This window comes from Lampetra fluviatilis, chromosome 14 (assembly GCF_964198595.1).
Source record: "Lampetra fluviatilis chromosome 14, kcLamFluv1.1, whole genome shotgun sequence".
Classification (NCBI taxonomy): Eukaryota; Metazoa; Chordata; class Hyperoartia; order Petromyzontiformes; family Petromyzontidae; genus Lampetra; species Lampetra fluviatilis.
In genome coordinates, this window is record NC_136288.1 from 5,841,146 (window position 1) to 5,855,460 (window position 14,315).

Sequence of the window (14,315 nt, forward strand, 5' to 3'; positions counted from 1 at the left end):
GTCGGTACACATTAGCAATCCCGACTTACCCCGGAACATCTGCCACTTCCAGCCCGCCAATTGCGATTTCTGTTTCCCAACCAATTTACGTAGCGGAGACAGCGAGGCATCGGCCTCCTGCTCGCGCAACCAGACCGCGTGCGGCAGCCGTAAGGTATCATCGGTGTCCACCGACACCTGCTGGTCCTCCTCTTTCGCTTTCGCCCCTGCGTCGTCCTCATTCGCTATCGCCCCCATAACCGGGCAGGGCGACGTGGGCGGTGCGGCGCAGCGGTGCGTGCCCGTCAGGCAAGTGCACGGAGGAACGGGCGGCAGCCTTGAGTGCACATCAGCGTTCGCATGACAGGCCCCCTTTCGGTACGTTATATCGAACGAAAATTCCTGTAACGATTCCAACCACCGGGCCAATTGGCCTGACGGCTGATCCAATTTGAGGGAATATTGCAAAGCCGCATGATCAGTGCGGACCAGGAATTTCCGTCCATACAGGTACGGTCGGTACAATCGAACAAAATGGACAATTGCCAAAAGTTCCCGCCTTGTCACGCAATATCGCGTTTCCGCAGGGGACAGAACCCTGCTGCCATACGCCACCACCCTCTCAACCCCGTCAATACGTTGCGACAAAACGGCCCCAATGCCGATATCACTAGCATCCGTATCAAGGATGAACGGCTGTGAAAAATCTGGGTAATCCAACGTAGGCGCCGTGGCGAGGTGGTCCCGAAGTGCCATAAAGGAACTTTCTTCCTCCGCCCCCCATTTAAACCTTTGATTTTTGCCAGTCAGAACGTGTAATGGTTTTGCCAACGTCGCAAAGTTCTTAACGAAGCGGCGATAATAGGAAGCGAATCCAATAAACCGCCGAACATCACCCACTGAAGTGGGTGTGGGCCACTCACGTACACACGTCGTTTTCAGAGGGTCAGTGGATACACCGTCCGAACTGACAATATGACCCAGGTAACAGATGGAGTGTTGCAGGAGGTGGCATTTCCTCCGTTTAAACTTAAGGTCAGCCGCACGCATTCTTTGAAAAACTGTCTCAAGGCGTTGGAGATGTTCCTCGAACGTGCGGCTAAAGACAATTATATCGTCTAGATATATGAGGCACGTTTCCCACTGCAGTCCCGCCAACACCAATTCCATGAGCCGCTGAAACGTGGCCGGAGCCGCGTTCAGGCCCATGGGCAACCGATTAAATTCAAAGAGGCCTTGCGGCGTGCGGAATGTCGTTTTGGGTTTTGACTCGTCATCGAGGGGAAGCTGCCAGAAGCCCGAGGACAGGTCAAGGGTGGAAAATAATTTAGCACCCGATAAAGCATCCAATGAGTCATCCATCCTCGGTAAGGGGTACGCGTCCGCTACCGAGATTTTGTTCAACCGGCGGAAATCAATGCAAAACCTCGTACCACCATCTTTTTTCTTAATCAAAACGACGGGCGCGCCCCAAGGACTATTGGATGGCGAGATAATATCCGCCGCCAGCAATTAATCTACCGCCCCACGCACGTGTTCCCTTTCCGCCGGGCTCATGCGGTGAGGGTGCATACAGACAGGCGGCGACGCACCGGTTTCAATATGGTGCGACAAAAGCGATGTGCGTCCGAGGTCCAAATCATTTCTGCTGAACACATCAGCGTACTGCAGCAACAGCGAACGCAAGGCGTTCCTATGTTCATTTGACAAGGAAGAATTCTCTCCGCATAAATCCGTGATCCAGCGTTCTTGTGAACGATCATGCGGAGGCCCATCCGCGGGCATCCGAGCGCGCGGCGGTTTTTCACAAGAGGCGAAATCGGTAGTGGCGTGAGCCAGCACCGATCCCTCCGGAACAACAACGCGATCAGGTCCCCCATTCAAGACCTGTATGAAAGGTGCCTGACCTGGGCGCACGATCGTTTGTGCCGCCGCCAAAGAAAAAGATTTCGATACGGAATTCGATGGGGATAATAGCACGCCTTTCGCACCCCTTCCCATTTGAAGTGGTTTTCGGTAACGTAGCGGAATGAGCATTTGCGCTCCCAATGGAACCTCCACCGTAGCCGCAACTACAGCAGTAACTGCGTTACCTGTAGGCGCCTTGGCCAGCAGGGAAGGCAGGAACGCCATCCTACGACCCCCCGGCATTTCCAAACAGTCCTGGTCGACCCGTATTCGCAACGGCATCCGGCGCAGGAAATCCGTACCCAACAAGCATGGAACAGCTAGCGAGCGAGAAATTAACACAGGTCCTGCGGCGGTAATATTTCCGATAGCGATGCTCACATCCACCTGTCCGCAGATACCCATGCTCCCCCCATTGGCGGCAACACACGCATCATTAACCTTGCGTATTCTCGACGCAGGAATGGACAACAAATGAAAAATTACATCCGAAATGATGGTAGCCGATGCGCCAGTGTCCACCAAGATACGGACGTCAACGCCGTCGATGGTACCACGTACTGTCGACGAGCCCGACGCCGCAGCCACAATCCTGCGAGCCAATTTCTTCCACTGTGTAGCAGAGTGTAAGAATGAGTGCGAGTGGATGAGTGATGTGACACGACCTGCCGGGTGTCCGATTTGTGCTGACTCGCCCGAGGTTGTTGCAGCTCCGCGGCAGGTAGAGGAGATGGAGGTCCCCTTGGCGGAGGAGGCGACAGCAGAGGTCGGCAGCGGCAGTCACGGGCGAAGTGGCCCCGTCTGCCGCACTTAAAACACGCGGCCGACGTCGGCCGGTGGTCGGACGACCCGGCCCTCGCACGCGGTCGGCCCGTGTAGTCGCCCCACTGGTCGCGCAGCCGCCGGCCCGGAATCCTATGCGGGACAGCAGCAGCCAGCATGTCGTCGTCGCCCGAGTCGTCGGAGCAGTGGACAACCAGTCGCGGAGACCACCCCAGAGGCGGTCCGTCGATCTCGGGTTTCCCCGTCCACGCCGCCATCTGGTCCCACCGCTTGATATTAAACTTAGCGTCCAGGCAGCGCGCCACCCACCGCGATGAAAGCGGTTCATGGCCGCACACTGGTAGAGAGATGTTGAGCTCCTGAGACAACTCCAGCATGCGGGAAAGGATGAGTGGATCCAAATGCTCGGCCGTTGCGTCGGGGTAGGCGGCCATGGCCATCGCCATCAACGCCCCCCGATAGGCCAACGGCGATTTCTCCGGTGCCCGGCGACGCGACATCAATTTTCTGGTGGCCGATGTCGGCGGGTCGTAAAATTCCGCCATCTCTGTGAATGCATCCCGCAGTGTCTTCTTCTTGGACGCCGGGATGGAGCGGAAGACTCCCAGAGACACATCATCGAGCAGCGTAGGTAGCGCTCCCAGCGCTTCTTCCTCCGTCCAGTTGACAGATCTAAAAGCTGACTCGAAGCGCCACGTAAAAGCACTCCAATCGCCCCCGGCGATAAATTATTTTATTTGTGGAAGGCGATATCCGCGGTGGCAGGCGCGTACCGCGGGCGTCTCCGGCCGCCGTTCCCGCTCTCCGCTCGGTGCAGACAAAATGGCGTCCGGTGGCCGCATGGTGGTAGGCGCGCCCAAAATGGCGGCCGACGACTCCGGCGCAGCCGCCCCACCCAAGACGACGGCGTCCTCCCGCGTGGCAGGAGCAATGGCGGGTCCCGCTTCCATAGCAGGACCCCTTCCCGCGGCTTCCAGCTGATCGGCAATCTGGCGACCCACGGCTGGTGAGGACGCCACCACGGTCACCAGGCTTAGCAAAATTGCGCGCAACGACTCAATCTGCTCCGCCATCAGCCGCCATTCGTCTCTCAGTCCTGCGGTGGTCGCATCCTCCCCCGGTCGACGCTTAGAGGCGTCGAGGCGAGCGTCGTCAGCCAGCGGCACCGGGGCTGTAGCTCCCAACAGCTCATCTTCATCCGTCTCGACCTCTTCCTCCGACAGAGGCACGGGCAGGTTCTTTTTTCTGAGGTGCTTAGACATCTTGACGATCGTCCAAACAGTCTCAGAATTACTTCTGACACCAGTGTAATAATCCTTCAGGAGACGGCTTCGGAATCAGTCCTTTTATTTCCACTCCACAATACACTTTGCTCACTCACTCTCCGTTGCTGGCAGACAACGTAGAGAGGACAGACTACGCACTAAGTCCCCACCGCGCACGTGGCAACCCAAGCCCCCGTCCGCGCGTGACCCTGCTCTTGTCAGTTTCAGTCTGCTCCCGATCGTTCTCTCTCACTCGCTCTTAATACCTTCGTCACGTGGTTCCCCCAGCCAATCGTTCATGGACAGCTTCGACCATTCTCGATGGTTCCCTGTCAATCCCGGGACCACGCCCCTCATCCGGCTCCCCATTAGCTGGGGCCCCGAATGGCTAGGCCAATCACTCCTGATGACCTGTCGTGATGACGCATGGGCATGGTCCCTATCTCAACCCTTATTGGCTACAAGCAGGACCGGCAAGCCAATCCCCACGTGAACCCTCTATGGCTGTTATTACATATGTATGCTTAGTCATCGACTTACGAACCAATTAGTTCCTGAGACCCGTTCGTAAGTCGAACTGTTCATAAGTCGGAACACAATAATGCACCGTATTTAAATGCCCATATGGTCAGTGTCATGAAATTTGTTTCGGTTCAACAAAAGGGAAGCAAAGCTTTATACTTAAGAAGAAATATTGTACATTTGCATTTAATACTGTTAAACAATACTGTATAGTAAATAAAACGTAGAATAAAGTAACATGAATATAAAAAGTTGTATTTTCAATTACCTTGAGTCCTTGTTTGTCGGAAGGGGGGCAATGAGTCACCACAATTGCACACACACGGGGTAAGCATGCACACACACACAGCCACACACACGGGAGCATGTTCACACACACACAAAGACAAAGACACATCCCAACGACAACGATCCCCCGTGTAGCCTTAACAGGCTATTTGGGCAAATGCTGTTAACAAGCAGCGCCAACGAGGGAGTGAGTGGCCAACGCCACTCCCGGTTGCCTTTGTTTCCCCAGTGGCGATGTTTACACACCGCACGAGGTACATATAATCGTCACTAGTATTGGCCGGGAGCAAGACTCAAACTCGAGTCGCCACTTTTGTAGCGAACCGCTACACTACCGGTCCCCACACACTCACTTTCACACACAAAGACAAATAACCCCCGTATATCCTTAACAAACTGTTGTGGCAAGTGTTGTTAGCGAGCACCTATGAAGGCCGGAACGGTACACGAGGGGGTGGGTGGCCAGCACCACGCCCGACCGCCTTTGTTTTCCCAATAGCGATGTTTTTACACACCTCACCAGGTACTCATTTGAGGCTGAGTCGACCTAGCGGAGGCCCAAAACCGGTTCAGATAATCGTCACTGGGTCGCCGCTTTTGTAGCGCAGCGCGCTTAACCCCTACACTACCGCTCCCCAACCACACTCACTGTCACACACATGCGCGCACACAAACACACACAACACTCCCAACGCGAGGTCGACTCATTACATCTTGCGGAGGAGCGGTCCTCAGGAACAAAACTGTTCAGTTTGCAAGTGCGAGTTCGAGTTTTAAGTCAATGTTATTATTTTTGTACGTCATGGAAGCTGGTTCGTAGGTGCGGATTTTCGTAAGTCGAGGACTGCCTGCATTCTGTAACGTATGCATCATTGTAATGTATTTGGATGAGGATCATGTTTCGTTATTATCTGGAATGTTTTGGGTATTGTTTCATCAACCTCTCTGTGTGTTGGTGTAGGGCTCTTAAGATCACTGCAAATGCCCGTCATGCTTTTTTCTTCATAACCTAGCAACAAACTAAAGGAATATAAAAAAAATCAACATTTTAACCTAATTTGCTAAATGTATCATGAGCTAAACGTGTATTGCTTTATTATTATATTAAAACATACCGACGTTCTCCACGAAAAGCAAATCTTCTTCGTCCATTCGTTTTTGCTGATAATTTTGCCAGACGGAGTGGGTGGAGCACCAATGCACACTGACCCCAGCAGCAAATGACCAGTTCGGGGAGAAGCATTCTGCATTGGGCGAGCTCTCACATCACGGGCACTCTCCCCGCCCATCGTCTGAGCTATATAATCAGGCAGCAATACGTCTCACACGTGCACACACTTCATCATCATCATCATCAGCAGCCACTGCTGGACGATAGCCACCTTATGCCATTGCCATCCTTTACGGTTTTGCAATGCCACAATCCATCACCCTCCGGCACACAAGGTGATCTCATCACTCCTGCGTCTGCTGTGGCCATCCTCACATTGGAAAATGTGTGTGTGTTACGGCTCAGTCCGGCAAAAACAACCCCTTACCTCCTCGTGGTGCCGGACGGGCAACGCTGTCGTGGGCGGTGCTGTGGGGGGAGGGCCAATTCGGATTGACCTTTCCCCTCATGCCGTTAGTGACCACCACAGCGGCCAAATGGGGGCTCTGGACGGGTGCAAGGGGCTGGTAACCCCTCCACCTTCAATTAATTACCACTAAACTACGATGGAAATGTTTTATTAATAGGCTTGTGCCAGAGGCCCCGGGGGGACAGGCGTCTATGACGTCTCTGGCCAAACCCCATTTGGAGGAGCCAGGAGACTGAATCCTTACCCTCGGGGCTCCTCCAGAAGCAACAAAAAACACTACATGTGGCCACATGGAATGTTCGAACGCTCACTGCGGAGGAGAGGCTGCCACTCCTCTGCCGTGAGCTGGACCGGTACCACCTGGATCTCTGTGGTATTCAGGAGGTCCGGTGGACTGGCTCTGGGTCCTGCCACCATGAGGGGTGCACAGTCCTCTTCTCAGGGCAGGAGACTGCCAAACAACAGGGAGTGGCTCTTCTTCTGATCAAAAGAATGAAGGGACCGTGGGAGTGTGGCGGTGAGGTGTGGGAAGCTGTAAGCCCCAGGCTACTTTGGGCTCACTTTCCCATCAACCAGAGGCGACGAGTGGTGGTCGTGCTTATTTATGCCCCCACTGAAGATGAACATCCGTGGAGGGACGCAGGCAAGGCCGATGAGTCAGATGCCTTCTAAGGCCTCCTGTCAAAGGTGCTAGCTAAAGTGGCCCCTCGGGATAGAGTCATCTTGTTGGTTGACTTCAATGCCCAAGTTGGTCATGATGCTGGCACCTGGTCTGGAGTGATTGGAAGGCATGGGCCAGATCAGCTCAATAATAACGGCAGGAGGCTGCTAGATTTTTGTGCAGCCCATGAGCTTGTAATTACCAACACGCTGTTCCGGCATCGGCGCATCCACGCAACATCATGGATGCAGGCCGGGTCCAAGCAAGAACATCTGCTGGACTACATAGTGACAAACAGCGGATGCGGGCCCATGTCCTTGACACCAGGACCTACCATGGAGCTGATCTGCCGACTGACCATCGACTTGTCATCTGTAAGATGCACCTGACATTCTTCCACTCCAGTGGTGGGTGTACACCCAGGACCCCATTCAAACCCTAAGTGGCATGGTCTCAGCTAGCTGATGAAAGTTGCAAGCGAGAATTTAATAATCGCTTGTGGCTGGAGTTGGCATCGTCCCCCACTCCTCCTGATCTCGAGGGGAAATGGGCGAGGTTTAGGACTGTGGCTCATGCAGCTGCAATGGCTGCTTTGGGTACACGGACCAGACCTCCCCAGAGACTCTGGGTGACAGAGGAGGTGTTCAAGCTGGCTGAGAAAAAGCGACAGGCCAACTCTCATCGGCTACAGCATCCCACGTCGGAGAATGAGGAGGCTTACCGCAGCCTTTGCTCGGAGGTTCGGAGAGCCGTGAGGCGCTGCAAGGATGGGTGGTGGTCGTGGGTTGCTGAGGAGATGGAGTCTGCCTCAATGGCCCGCGATCACAAATCCCTATTTAACTCCATAAAAAGTAACCTGCAGGGCCGCACCTATTACCATCATGAGCGGAAAGAACGGTGATCCAATCTCTGACCCCCAGGAACAGGTTGGCAGATTTTCTGAGCATTTTTGTGAGGTCCTGAGGGAGGGGACATCCCTCAGCCTGGATAACAACGTGGGACAAAGTGGGGATGACCCTGCTGAGGCTGCGGTGCCTCAAATATTGGAATAAGTCACCCCCTGTGAGTGACTGGCTGAGGTGCCATCTGTTGAGACCAGGAAAGGCACCAGGCAGAGATGATCTCCCAAGTGAAATGCTGAGGGAGGGTGGTGTTTGTGCACAGACTGCCTTACATGACATGATAACAACAGTCTGGACCAATGGACGGGTTCCGCAGAATTGGAAGGATGTCCTGGTGGTCCCCCTATTTAAGACAGGGGACCACACAGGCTGTAACAACTACAGGGGCATCTCACTCCTCAGTGTGCCGGGAAAGGTCCTGGCAAGGATTATTCAAAATTGCCTTGCTAGGCATGCTGAGGAAAGGCTTGCGGAGCCCCAATGCGGTTTCAGGAAAGGAGCGGGCCTGCACAGATGCCATATTGTCTGTCCATCTGCTACAGCAGAGGTGAAGGGAATTCCAACGAGACCTACATCTCTGCTTTATTGACCTGGTCAAGGCCTATGCTACCATCAGTAGGCCTGGCCTCTGGGTTGTTCTTCGTGCTTTCAGAATCCCTGACCCTCTGCTCACGATCATTAAGGACCTTCATGATGGTGAGCGGGCCCAGGTAAAACGTGGCCGGGAGTCGGAACCATTCCCTGTACACTTTGGGGGGCGACAGGGATGTCCTCTGGCTCCCACATTATTGAACATCTATTTCGACCACGTAGTTCGTGTAGCCTTCAATAGCTGTACCGGAGGAATTTCCATCTGGTACAGATACAATGGGAGGCTCATCGATGCCCGGGTGCGGTCAAGGGATGGCTCCCTATTGCTCAACCATGTTATGCATGCCGATGATCTGGTAATTTCTGCTCACTCAGAGGAAGAGTTGGAGGCGCTGCTGCTGAACCTGGAGCTTGCCACGAAGAGGTGGGGCCTTACCATCAGCCCCACCAAAACTAAGCGCCTGCCTGGGTATTTTGTACTATCGGACACTCCACCCCCACAACTCCCAATCGGTGATGGGGCAGTTGTGGAGAAAGTGGAGAGTTTCCCATGACCGGCTCCGGTTTAGCAGCAAAAGTCTCACTCCGAATCAGTCAAGCGGCATTATCTTTTCATCGTTGCACACACAAAACTTCAGGTCTTCTCGGCCACAGTCATTCTCTCCCTTCTCTATGCTTGCGAAACTTGGACCCCCCTAATGGAATATCTTCGCCGGTTAGAAATATTTAGGCTGGCCTGCCTACGATCCATCTTGGGTTTAACCAGGCTGGATTGTGTGAGGAGCCCACAAATCCTTGAAATATCTGGACAAAGTCCAATCGGTGAGCTCCTCCGGCAGGCAAGGCTGTGTTGGTTAGGTCATGTAGCCTGCATGCCCAGCCACCGCATGCTTAAACAGCTTTTGTTCGGCCGGATCGATGTGGCTAAACGGGCATGGTATGGGCTAGAGAAGAGATGGAGTGATGTGGTACAAGAGGATGTGGAGCTGAGTGGACTTGCCGATGAGTGGTACCAGCGGTGTCAAGATCGGCCTCTGTGGAGGAGGCTCGTGAAGGACGCTACTGGGCAGTTGGAGGCAGTCGCCCTCCAACAACAACGGAGGGCGGAGGAGCGATGTTACAACAACGAGCGGAGTGCTGGGTGGCTAAAGCACAGCAAGTTGGCACAGTAGTGTCACAGGTGGTGTATCAGCCAGTCGTCTCAGTCAGTTGACCCGTGGCACCTGGGTCTGCCCCTTGACCTCCTACCAGCGGGCGTTCAACACTTCACGTGGCCTCAAGGTACATATGGCCTGGCACAAGTGTCGTGGTGACGTCACCGCCACTTAGTGGAGAATGGTGGTTGTTGTTGTTACGGCTCTGCCTCCTGCATAACTCTTCACAAGAGCGAAGCCATGTCGCAATGCTCTGCGGATGGCCTTGCGTGCAAGTGGATTCATGCACAGCCAATCCCGCCGCAATTCACCACTGCCTCCTTCCTTCTGCTTGATACTGCAGCTGTTGCATCGTCAGCACGTGATCCCTTATAAACTATCCTTCATATAGCCATGCAGACTGAAGGGGCGAGTGCTGTTCGCGAGCACATATTTAGGCTAGCACGGCATATGAGAAGGCGGATTGTCAGGGTCATGTCCCACTACCTTTGTCTCTCTTGTGCTGATGTTGGCACACCACACCAGCTACTCATGTTGCGTCAGCTTATGGGAAGCTCATGACAGTGTCGGATATCACATGCCACTGATGCGCATGACCAGAATTCAAACCAAGGCCACTGGGGTCAATGTGTGGTGAGCAACTCATTACACTCCCAACATACACATTGACGCAAAGACAACCCCCTACGCAGCCTCTCACACAATGCTGGGGAGAGCGCTATTAGCGACCACCTATAAAGGGAAGTACAACATAGAAGGGGAATATGTGGTGATCAACACTGTCTCTCCAGTGCTGATGCGTACGCCACACCTGATACTCATTAAGACTGAGGCAACCTCCTGGAGGCTGGATATTAGTTCAGATGTCTATCACCACTTATGTTAGCCGTGGCCAGGAATCAAACTCAGGTCACTGGATTCGTAGCGCAGCGCGTGAAACCACTGTGTCACTGCTGCTCCTACCCCAAAATACAGACTCCCTGAATAGATTTTATGCACTTTTTTAAGGAAAGTGCTGTTATGAGCACCTGTGAAGGTCGACATGGTGTATGAGGGGATGCTATCACGAGTACCACACCCGGCTGCCTCAACCACACACACACAACGACAAAGATCCCCTGCATCGCCTTAACAGTCTATTTGGGAAAGTGCTGTTAGCGAGCACCTATGAAGGCCGGCATAGCACACGGAGGGGTGGGTGGCCAACACCACGCCCGGCCGCCTTTGTCTCCCGAGTGACGATGTTTTACACACCCCACCAAGGAATCATTTGAGGCTGAGTAGACCTAGGAGAGGCCCAGGAACGGCTCTAATAATTGTCACTGGTGTTGGCCGTGAGCGACAATCAAACTCGTGCCACCACTACCCATTACCACTTCACACACATATACACACATTCTTGTCTTTGAGAATGAGAAGTAATGAAACATCCAACCCATTAGTGCGTGACCTTACATTTAAACTTTAAATCAAACTAAACAATTTATTTAAGCTTACAATGTATAGCAATGGATCAGATATAAACCATTGTCGACAGATGTTTGCAATATATCGTATATTATTTGAAGCTGTGATAACTCTCACATTATCGTATTGTTTAACAATAAGTCACTGTGGAAAAAAAAATCAAATTTATATGTACGTGAAACTTCCACTGCATATTAATAATTGTTTGAAAGTCTGAGATTTATGTCACTAGAGGTCACTACATAACGGCAAATGCAAAGGTTATAAAAAAAAAGACAATGACCATTGTTATTAAGCGATTATTATTCTGTATGTCACAAAAGTTGTCTTGTAATAAATACACTTCCAATTACTAATGTCGGGCCTTAATACATTTCTTTAGGATAGAGGAAAATAATCAAAATGTCATCTATTTTTGTTGGGTCCCATCCCCCAAATATATATTTGTAGATCACTCTGCACAACACACACATTGTCTCGTTGCTTAAATCAACATTAAGCAGCGCTTACCTCCAAAAACAGACCTAACTAAGTGAGCATTGGAAATTCCACAATGCTATAGCCAGGACAATATTTTCAATCGAATTGTCACCAATTGGAGATGCTTATGAGCATCATGTCACAAGATCGATAAATATCCGTTGTGGACGCCTAGAGCATTGCCTCTGGAAGAATACATCACAAATCTATTTCTTAGATCCATTTGTCTCTTATCCACACTATTCGCGCCACACTTTCCCACAAGTCCGAACACAGTGATGTTCACCATGAGGTAGTAAAACAAACCTATATATTCTAAATCCAGAGAGCTGGAAAGCCGATTTGAATATGACGGGGAGCATCAGCCATCATTGGTGACTGTCAATGTGCTAAACCTGAGAACTCCATGCATCATGGGTGGCCACTGAGTTGAAGCTAAGATCCCAGCAGTACCAGCCTCGGTGCTCTCACGCGGCATTCGCCCTCTGTGCTACACAACCACCTCCCAGAACAACCACATTTGACGTCCTACAAAACGGTATTCATGTTATCAACTCCAGATAAATAAAGGGCTGAGTCCATCCTCAAACCACAAGTTGAACTTTGAACTTTGCAGTTGAGTTGAGTACTCACCAAAATGTGAGGTTAATAAAAGCTTGCCCTTGTGCCAAATTGAATTTATACTTTAAAATGTATTTGCGTTTACAATCAAAGCTTAATAATATCATCAATAAAATACTGACGAATGAATAATGCGCTGATAGTATCCAATCGTCTAGCTCCATGCTGAAAACGATTTACAAAATAAAGGACAAATTAAGTACACCTGAATGAGCAGTGCAAACAAAAACATGTCCGCAAAAACTATATGTATACTTTGAATCAGAAGAGCCCACAGCAGCATGGAAAACAGTTGGTTGCCTTTGTATTTAATTTAATGAGCTGGATATCACTCGCACCCCTTTTCCAGCATTGTGCCCACGTTACTTCCCATCTAAAGCACTGGAGAAGAATAGCCTCTCAAATTACGTTGATTTTATGTTTTTACCAAAAGCGATCGTGTAATTCAAGAGACACAAAAAAATCGCAATTATATACAGCATCGCGTTAAACAAACCCTAAGGTGTTTTAAAGTTCACAAAGACTAATAACATGAATTTCGATTTAAAGCTTTCGTGACTGCAGAGATTCATCTTCTTGGTTTTTTCGGTAAAGTCACGTAGAAGGGAAGTAATAAAATAATAAAAATAAAAAATAATAAAATAATTCTCACGACGTTTCGGCTACAACGCAAGCAGCCGTCTTCAGGTGAAGAATGAGACACTGCCAAGCTAGGAGCTTATATATAAGCTGGGTTGGAGGTGGAAGAAGAGCGCCTTAACAAAAGAATGTGCATATCAAGAGGAATTTAGCATATTCTCAGGTTTTTTCGGTAAAGTCACGTAGGTAAAAACATTAAAATTAATGAAAGTAAAATAAAACAAAACAAAATAAAATTCACGACGTTTCGGAGGCAACACAAGTCTCCGTCATCAGGTGGGACCGTCACAGCCGAATTAGCTGCATCAAGTGAAGCAATGATTCAAGATGTAATCCCTTATAAGCAAGTTGAAGGGAGGTGGAGAGGGGGGGGAGAGCTTATCAGGCTGTGGTAGCCAATGAATGGAAACGTATCGGGAGGGAGGAGGAGCGGTGATCAAAGACTGCACGCAGTGCTCAACACAATGAATGGAGACGTGTCGGGACGGAGGGCGAGCGGCGATCAAAGACTGCACGCAGTGCTCAACACAATGAATGGAGACGCGCCGGGACGGAGGGCGAGCGGTGATCAAAGACATCACGTAGTGCTCAACACAATGAATGGAAACGTGGCGAGCGGTGATCAAAGAACAATGAAGAGATTACTGTTAAACACTGTGGATGTTAACACTCGGTGAAGTAAATTAAAATAGTGCCTGTCAGATAAGATGGTCCAAAAAGTGTAATTAAGTCTTTTTTGCGTGGTTAATAACATCTTTCCAGTGATTACTGAGTTTGTACCCATCATCACGGTTGAAATTATGTCTGTGTTTGTATATTTGTATGGCTTCGTGTACAAACCTTTGATGGTAGCCCGGAGGTTTGCAGAGAACCTTGGTCTCGGAAAAGACAATTTCATGAGAGCCCGCCGAGTTGTAGCAATGATCGGCAACGGCCGAAGAATCAGTTCTGCCGTGTTTCAGATCTGACTTGTGCTCGCGGACACGATCAGCAACATGACGTTTTGTTTCTCCAATGTAGCAATCACCACAAATGCAACTCAATTTGTAGACTCCAGGATACTGTAAGTCAGGAACGACATCCTTCACAGATGGAATCAGATCACGGATTTTATGCACTGTACTGAATCGGACTTGGATCTTATGTTTGTTTAGAATTTTGGAGATATTTTTGGTCACGCCTGCTATGTATGGTAACGTGATAGTTTTGGTCAGAGTTTCATGTGGTTGTTTCTGTGTGGTGGGAGAGACAGCTTGGCGGATAGTGCGGTCAGAGTATCCGTTCATCCTGAGGGCCCGATGTACATGTCTTAATTCATCAGTCAGGTGGTGTTGGTCAGAAATGCCATGGGCTCTGTGGTATAGCGTTTTGATGAGAGAATTCTTTTGAGATGGGTGGTGGTGGGAATCCGGTTTCAAGTAGGAATTTGTGTGGGTGGCTTTCCTGTAGACAGAATGTCCCAAGGATCCGTCAAG